The sequence below is a fragment of the Crocuta crocuta genome, unplaced genomic scaffold (genome assembly GCF_008692635.1).
Source record: "Crocuta crocuta isolate KB4526 unplaced genomic scaffold, BGI_CrCroc_1.0 scaffold218, whole genome shotgun sequence".
NCBI lineage: Eukaryota > Metazoa > Chordata > Mammalia > Carnivora > Hyaenidae > Crocuta > Crocuta crocuta.
The window spans coordinates 7,746,263-7,756,036 of NW_027533170.1; positions in this window are offsets into that span (position 1 = coordinate 7,746,263).

Below are 9,774 nucleotides of genomic sequence, written 5' to 3' on the forward strand. Positions count from 1 at the left end.
TTCTGGAGAATCCTCATGTGAGAATTGTTACTGTCTCTGGTATATTAGGAAATTCCTCTCTTGATCTCTAGTAAATAACACTGCTTGCATTATCTACTTTGTCTGATAGTAGTTTGTCTTCCTCTCTTTTTAGGGTTAATATTTGCATGTTTTATCTTTTTTTACCCTTTTACTCTCAACCTTTGTCAGTCTTTATATTTCAGTGTTTCAATGGGAAGTGGCAATATCTGACAATATTGCCTTTACTTTTAATATTTAATCAATATCGTCTCTAAACATTATTTCCATGGGGTTTATATCTGGCTCATACTAGCCAGGTTTTTGTTTTTGTTTTTGTTTTGTTTTTTGACTCCTTTCTTATATTACTCTTGTTTTTAAGTGTTTTCCTTTGGATTAACCAAAATGATCTTATCATTCTATTTTCTTAAAATTTTTTTTAAAAAGTTGGTTTGTTTTTGAGAGCAGGAGAGAGACAGAGTGTGGGCAGGGGAGGGGCAGAGAGAGAGGGAGACAGAATCCGAAGCAGCCTCCAGGCTCCGAGCTGTTAGCACACAGCCCAACGCAGGGCTGGAATTCATGAACTGGGAGACCATGACCTGAGCTGAAGTCAAATGCTCAACTGATTGAGCCACCTAGGCACCCCTGTTGTTGTTTTTTTTATATTCACTTGTCATATATACATTCTTTACTATTTTTGAAAAGTTTTCAGAGAGCGTGCATGAGCAGGGGAAGGTGTAGAGGGAGAGAGAAAAAAACCTTAAGCAGGCTCCACGCTTAGCACAGAGCCTGACATGGGGCTCAGTCCCACACCCTGAGATCATGACCTGAGTTCAAATCAAGAGTTGGACACTCAACTGACTGAGCCACCCAGGTGGCCCTAATTGGAATATATTTTATAATAGTAAACCAAGAGTATAGAATTCTAGGCCAATTATTTATTTTTTGTACCTTAGTGATGTCTTTTCAATGATTTTTTTTTAGCCTTCATTTTTCCTTTCATAATTTCCCCTCTTCAAAATTCCTCACCCTCCTTTAGTCCTTTGATTCAACTGCTTCTTAAGCATAGTGTTTTTTTGAATTTTGCTGAGACTAGACTTTTTAGGTGGCACTTATTTTCTTGCAGCATTGTGCACACTTTACTTTTGGAGTGATGGGGCTGTTCTGTATTCTGCATCATTCCGTTTTCTTCTGACTTCTTTGCCGTTAGACAGTAATCACCTTTTCTGTTGCACCTTTGAAGATAATCTTTTTTTTTTTTATTTCATTGAGGTATGGTTCACACACAATGTTACATTAGCTTTAGGTGTACAGCATAGTGATTCAACAACTCTATGGTCATGCTATGCTCACCACAAGTAGAGCTAGCATCTATCCCCGTACAATGCTATTATAATATTACTGACTACATTCTCTATGCTGTACCTTTTATCCTTATGCCTTATTCATTCCACAACTGACAGGTTGTGTTTCCCACCCCCTTTGACCCATTTCGCCCACACCACCCCCCACATCCTTCTCCTTTGGCAACCACCAACTGTATTTATGGGTCTGTTTCTGTTTTTGTTGTTTGTCTTGTGTCCACGCGTAAATGGAATCATGAGGTATCTGTTATTGTCCGGCGTTTCACCGTACCCTCTAGGTCCATCCACATTGTTACAAATGACAAGATCTCATTGTTCTTTTTTATGACCAAGTAATATTTCATTGTGAATGTATACCACATCTTCCTTATCCATTTATCTCTGATGGGTACTTGGATTGCCTTCATATCTTGGCTCTTGTAAATAATGCTGCAACAAGCACAGGAGTGCATGTATCTTTTTGAATTAATATTTTCATTTTCTTTCAGTAAATAGTAGATTTACTGGATCACATGTTACTTCCTTATTTTTTATTTTGAGAGAGAAAGAATGAGCACAGGGGAGGAGCTGAGAGACATGGAGAGAGAGAATCCCAAGCAGGCTCCACGTTGCCAGCATAGAGCCTGAAGTGGGGCTTGATTTCCTGAATCACGAGATCAGGACTTGAGCCTAAATCAAGGGTTGGATGCTCAACCAACTGAGACATCCAGGCGCCCCTGGGTCCTAGGGTATTTCTATGAATTTTTTGAGGAACTTTCATACTGTTTTGCACAGTGTTTGTACCAGTTTACATTCCTTTTTTTTTTTTTAATGTTTTATTTATTTCTAGGAGAGAGAGAGACAGCATGAGCAGGGGAGGGTCAGAGAGAGAGGGAGTCACAGACTGAAACGGGCTCCAGGCTCTGAGCTGGCAGTCAGCACAGAGCCCGATGCGGGGCTCGAACCCACGAACTGCGAGATCATGACCTAAGCGAAAGTCGGACGCTTAACCGACTAAGCCACCCAGGCACCCCCCAGTTTACATTCCTATAACCAATTTACATTCCTATAAAAGGAATAAGGGTTCCTTTTTCTCCATATCTTTGCCAATGTGTTATTTCTTGTCTTTTTGATACAAGTCCTTCTGACAGGTGTGAAGCAATAGCTCACTGTTGTTTTGATTTACACTCTCTGATGATGAGTGATGTTGACCATCTTTCCATGTGTCAATTGGCCACCTGGATGCCTTCTGTGGAAAAATTTCTATTCAGGTCCTCTGCTCATTTGAAAATCAGATGTGGTGTGTGTGTGTGTGTGTGTGTGTGTGTGTGTGTGTGTGTGTGTTGGGTTGTAGAAGTTCTTTATAGATTTTGGATATTAACCCCATTAATGATGTATCCTTGACCAATGTCTTCTCCCTTTTAAGAGTCTCCCTGGGGCGCCTGGGTGGCTTAGTCAGTTAAGCGTCCGACTTTCGCTTAGGTCATGATCTTGCGTGTCGTGGGTTCGGGCCCCGCATCGGGCTCTGTGCTGACTGCCAGCTCAGAGCCTGGAGCCTGTTTTAGTCTGTGACTCCCTCTCTCTCTGACCCTCCCCTGCTCACGCTGTCTCTCTCTCTCTCCTAGAAATAAATAAAAGTATTAAAAAAAAAAAAGAGTCTCCCTTTCTGTTTTGATGTCAGTTTACTTCACTGTACAACAGGCTTTTATTTTGGTGAAGTCCCAATAGTTTATTTTTGCTTTTGTTTCCCTTGCCTAAGCAGACCTATTTAGAAAAAGTTGCAAAGGCCAGTGCCAAAGAAATTACTGCCATGATTCAGGATTTCTGTGGTTTCAGGTCTCAGACTTAGGTCTTTAATCCATTTTGAGTTTTGTGTGTGTGCGTGTGTGTGTGTGTGTGTGTGTGTGTGTGTAGTGTAGTGTTAGAAAGTGGTCCGATCATTCTTTTGCATGTAGCTATCTAGTTTTCCTAGAACCATTTATTGAAGAGATGGTCTTTTTCCTATAGTATATTCTTGACTTCTTAGTTGTGGATTGACCGCATGAGCATAGGTTTATTTCTGGGCCCTCTGTTCTGTCAGACACTAGGAGGTTTAGAAGATCTATGCTTTGCAAGGATCTTTTTTTCTTTTCTTTTCTTTCTTTCTTTTTTTTTTTTAAGTCATCTCCACACCCAACGTGGGGCTTGAACTCACAACCCCCAGATCAAGAGTCACATGCTTCGGGGCACTTGGGTGGCTCAGTCAGCTAAGCATATGACTTTGGCTCATGTCATGCTCTCATGGTTCAAGAGTTCGAGCCCCATGTCAGGCTCTGTGCTGACAGGTTGGAGCCTGGAGCCTGCTTCAGATTCTGTGTCTCCCTCTCTCTCTGCCCTTCCCTCACTTGTGCTTTGTCTCTCTGTCGCTCTCAAAAATAAGTAAAACGCTAAAAAGAAAAAAAAAAAAAGAGATGCATGTTTTCATGACCGAGCCAGCCAGAGGCCCTTGAATAGTGTCTTTTTTTTTTAAATTTTTTTTTTTAATTTATTTCTAGGAGAGAGAGAGAGAGACAGCGTGAGCTGGGGACGGTCAGAGAGAGAGGGAGTCACAGACTGAAACAGGCTCCAGGCTCTGAGCTGGCAGTCAGCACAGAGCCCAACGTGGGGCTCGAACCCATGAACCGCGAGATCATGACCTAAGCGAAAGTCGGACGCTTAACCAACTAAGCCACCCAGGCGCCCTGACTAGTGTCTTTTGATACACAAGTTTTAATTTCAACAAAGCCCTATTTACCTATTTTTTCTTTGTTGTATTTTGTGTCCTACCTGGGAAACTTTTACCTAACTCAAGGTCAAGCAGATTTCCACCTGTTTCCTTCTAAGAATTCTACAGTTTTAGTATTTACATTTATGTTTTGATCCATGTGGAGCTAATTTTTATATGTAGTGTGAGGTAGGGGTGCAGATCCCTCCTTTTGCATGTGGACATCCTATGATCTCTGCACCATTAATTGAAGAGACTCCCATTCTTTCCCATTCAGTGGTCTGTTACCCTTGTCAGAAAATCACTTGCAATAGATATGTAAGTTTATTTCTGGGCTCTGAATCTGATTCTATTAATCTGTGTTTATATGTCAATACCATACCGTTTTGATTATTGTAGTTTTGTAGTAAGTTTTATAGTTGGGAAATGTGAGTCTTCCAAATTTTTCTTCAAAATTGTTTCCACTATGTAGGGTCTCTCACAATTGCATAAGAGTTTTCTTTCTTTTTCTTTTCCTTTCTAAAATGTTGATTTATTGACAGAACAAGTTGGGGAGGAGCAGAGAGGGAGACAGGGAATCCCCAGCAGGTTCTGTGCTGTTAGTGTGGAGCCCGATGTAGGGCATGGTCCCACGAACTGTGAGATCATGACATGAGCAAAACTCAAGAGTCAGGTGCTTAACCAACCCAGGCACCTCTGCATATGAATTTTAGACTCTGCTTTTCCATTCCTGCAAAAAAGCCATTGGTGTTTTGATAATGACTGCATTGGGTTTGTAGATCATTTGGGGAGTATTTGCCATTTTAATAATATTATGTCATCCAGTCTAGGAATATCAAATGTCTTTCTGTTGATTTAGGTCTTATATCTTCTTCAATTTCTTTCAGCAATATTTTATAATTTTCTTTGTACAAGCCTTAGCTTCCTTGGTTAAACTTCTCCTTAAGTATTTTATCCTTTTTGATGCTATTATACATTAAATTGCTTTAATTTACTTTGTAGACTTTTCATTACTAGCATATGGAAATAAAACTTATTCTTGCATATTAATTTTGTATCCTGAAATATTGCTGAACTCACTTATGAATTCTAATAGATTTTTTTGTGTGAATTACTCAGGATTTTCTATATATAAAGTCCTGTCATTCTGCAAATAGAGACTTTTAATTCTTCCTTTCTAATTTGGATGCCTTTTACTTCTTTTCTTCCTAATTATTCTTGCTACAACTTCCAGCACAGTGTTGAATGCAAGTGGCAAAAGCAGGCCCTCTTGTCTTGTTTCTTTTTTTAATTTTTAATTTCTTAAAATGTTTTATTTCTGACAGAGAGAGAGAGAAAGAATGAGCAGGACCAGGGTCAGAGAGAGAGGGAGACACAGAATCTGAAACAGGCTCCAGGCTCTGAGCTGGTTGTCAGCACAGAGCCTGATGTGGGACTCACACTCACGAACCATGAGATCATGACCTGAGCCGAAGTTGGATGCTTAACCGAACCATGAGATCATGACCTGAGCCGAAGTTGGATGCTTAACCGAACCATGAGATCATGACCTGAGCCGAAGTTGGATGCTTAGCCACCCAGGCCCCCCAAAAGAGTAGGGGGTGAGGCAGAAAGAGGGAGATAGAGGATACAAAGCAGGCTCTATGCTGTCTGCACAGAGCCCAATGTGGGGCTCGAACCCACAAACTGTGAGATCACGACCTGAGCTGAAGTCGGACACACAACCAACTGAACCACCCACACGCCCCTTTGTTTCTAATCTTAGGGGGAAAGTTTTCAGTGTTTCACTATTGAGTATGATGCAGGCTGTGGGTTTTTCATAAATGTACTTTATTATGTTAAAGATATTCCCTTCTATTCCTAGGTCAGTGTTTTTAATCATGAAAGGGTGTTGGGTTTTGTGAAATGCTTTTTCTGCATCAAGATTTTGTAAATCTGTGTTTATTTTGCCTTCATTATACTATTGCAGTTTAATACTAATATGCATTTTTCATATGTTGTACAAACTTTTGACTTCTGGGTAAATCTCCCTCAGTCATGGTATATTGTTCTTTTTAATACACTAATAGATTTAGTTAATGTGGCTAGGAGTTGGGCAACCATAGGTGCCAGAGGCTTCAAATTCTGCTTGTATCTTATTTTTTCTCTACTCTTGACTTTGGCTTCCCTGAACTCTCCTCAAGGAATCTGTCTTGGAGCTCTGTCTGCTGTGTTGTTATACCAAAGCCCTGTTGCTATGGTGGCAAGCTGTGGGTGGGTGGGTGATTGTATAATCTTCCAATTAAATGTCTTTTGTAAAGGGTTTTATTTATTTTTATGTTTAAGAGAGAGTGTGAGTGGGGGAGAGGCAGAGAGAGAGAGAGAGGATAAAGAGAATCTTAAGCAGGCTCCATGCTCAGCCGAGAGTCCAACACGGGGCTTCATCTCACAGCCTTGAGATTGTGACCTGAACTGAAATGAAGCGTTGGACACTTAACCAACTGAGCCACCCAGATGCCTCAAATCTTTAAAAAGAATTTTTTTTAAGTAGGCCTCACACCTAGCATGGAGCCCAATGCAGGGTTTGAACTCATGACCTTGAGATCAAGACCTAAACTGAGATCTAGCTGGATGCTCAACTGAGTCACGCAAGTGTCCCAATTAAATCTCATTTTTGAGTCTCAGTTTTAGTGGGCCTGTGTGCAGGGCCGGGAGTGACTCAACTGTTTCTTCAGTGGTGTAACTTTTGGCTTCCATACCATATATCCCTCCCCTGGTTGCAGCATTTCCAATCTGTTTCCTTGAAGCCCTGGTCCCTGTTGTGTATTTTCTCCTTAGACAGAAAGGTTAGAGGGCACTAAAGTGGGAGAAATGTCCTAATCCCACTAACATAAGACTCTGGTAAAGTTTTCCTCAGGAGAAAACTTTAGGTTCTTTAGTGGAAAAGACTCAAGGTATTTTTAACAATGGTGATGCTTCTCTTGCTAGAGCCCCATGGGGATGTTTCTCGGGTCACCACCATGGAAATCCAAATGGATTTCTAGAGCTTATGGCGTTGGAGATGTGGGGGACCTCTGAAGACTGTGGGTGATAGAAGTTCTTTCTTCTCAAGCTAGTCCACACTCAACCTTCAGCAATTCACCTAAACTCTCACTTAAATGTCCCCAGATGTTTGTGTCTCCAGCAGCTTCAGCTCCCAGTAAGCAGACCTTGGCTGTGTCTCTCTCTGGATAGGTCTGTCTCTCCAGATCAGCCTTGTGATTTTCCCAGTAACCTAAGTTCTCAGAAAGAAGAGTCCTTGATTTTCAGCTTGTGCAGGCTTTTCTGGTTAGAATAGAAGTGATAATTTTAGGTTGTTTACATGTCCTAGCTGAAACTGGAAGTCCGAGTTTTTCAATGCTAGACACTTGATGATTATTGAATGCAAGCAAAATCACAAAAATCCTATAACTGCTCAAATGTCTAACAGCTGAAGTGAGATGCAACAATTCATATAATTACTTCAGGGTCCATAGAAAGGGCAGTATTATGCAGAAATACAGAGTATGAGCAGACTCACCAACACCTTCCATAGAATCCATGACACTCTATTTCAACTTTGAATAAACTGTCTACACTTAAGCACATTCACCAAAATTTGCATTGGTATTATCTCTACCAAAAACAGTACCATTTTCCTAACTTAATAAGTGAGATTCTGCAAAAATTTTCTATTTCCAAAGTCTCCTTTAGGAGGGATTTTACTTGCAATAGCCTTCTAAGCAAGCCTTTTTCATGAGAAAAACCTTCCAAAAGCAAAATGACTTTTTCCTGTCTTGTGATTACTTGCATCTTGGGCTAAAATAAGATGAAGCATTTTAGATCTTTAATAATCCCTGTAATAGTAAAAGGAACAATTACATGTTTATTATTGCAGTATTTTATCCTGACACAGACGATAGCAATCACTGTAAGAATTGGAAAATATTGAATATGATCATTTCATGGCCTCATTAGTGCCTTTGCCACTCATGTGACGAGGTGATAAGCTAATTGTGATTCAACAATTAACTTGAAATGGTTGCAAGCTAACAATAAATTGAACTTGACATATAATGCAGAAGAGGTAAACTTAATGCATGCCTGCAAGGAAAAGCTGTATTTGGAAAGAACAGCCTCCTTGAAGAAAGCCAGAATTGATCTTATATAGGTTTTGGAAAACTTGGTCTAGGGATTGGTGGATTTTCAAAAGTACGTTTATAGATTAGCAGACTTTCAACTGTTAGTGTGATCACTGGAATAAGGCTGTTGGTGACTGGCATACTTTCTATGGTCACTGGAGTGAGGCATTTGCTGACTGTCTAGAGGCATGGGGTGGTCTACTAACAAGTTGACTTTCAGAAGCTGGAGTCTGTCATTGACTCTTCACTTTCAGAGGCATGGCTGCTGTTACTGATCTTCAGAGCATGCGACTGATCCAAAGTCATCTCTAATTAACAGTGATTCCTGGTTTACAACTTGAGGCTTTGGTAAAGAGAAGTCTTATCTTTTCTTTAATGTGGGAAACGAGAGGGGCACCTGGGTGGCTCAGCTGGTTAAGCGTCTGACTTCGGCTCAGGTCATCATCTCATGTTTCATGAGTTCAAGCCCTGCATTGGGCTCTGTGCTGACAGCTCAGAGCCTGGAGCCTGCTTCAAATTCTGTGTCTCCCTCTCTGCCCCGCCTCTCCTTGCACTCTGTCTCTCCCAGAAATAAACATGAAAAAAAAATTAATATGGGAAACAAGACTTGCCATTCTCCCTTCTTGTGGTCTTCCCTCAGCCGAAAATACAGGGGACTATAAGGGACTGTTTAGATCTTTATTTGTGGAAATACGAATTTCAGCTAGCATTGCTGTTTAAACAACTTAAGTACCAATTCCTGAAGCAGAAAAAGAGCTGAATTTTCATTATTGGGGGAAAGGGGAAAAAAACCCACCACAACGGATTACATTAAGGGTGGCCTGACAAAGTCAATATAGGATGCAGGACAAAATCATTAAATACAAGACATATCCAATATATACAACATGCCTGGCAACACTACCTGGGTCAGCTTAGCATCTTCTCACTCACCAGCCTCATTTATTTGCTTGGGAACACCACATCTTCTTAATTCAATACATCATCTGCCTTCTGCTCTCTATCCATCTGTCCTGTGTGAGTTTGGTCTCTCATTCACAGATCATGTGAATTACCACAGCCCAGATTTCTAGGTGTCCATCTTTCTTCAACCCCCTAAATTCATCTTCTACACATCACTGCTAGAACAATTTCCTTTAATATCTTTAAAAAATTTTTGTTTTAATGTTTATGTATTTTGAGGGAGAGGAGAGGGAAGGGCAGAGAGGGAGAGAGAAAATCCCGAGTAGGCATCACACACAATCAGTGCGGAGCCAGTGCAGGGCTCCATCCCGCAAACTCATGAGATCATGATTGGAGCCAAAACCAAGAGTCAGACACTTAAATCAACTGAGCCACCCAGGTGCCCTTCCTTTAGTATCTTTAATTGATTCCATCAATTTAGGATAAAATTCTAACTTTGTCACATGGCAAATAGGCCTTTTGTTTTCTGGCATTGGTGTGTGACTCTAATTTGTAACAGATCATTCTGTTACTCATCAGTTCCGTACTTGAGTTTCCACAAAGGTGTCCTTATTATTACTGACATGTACCTTTACGCAGGTGTAGTCTC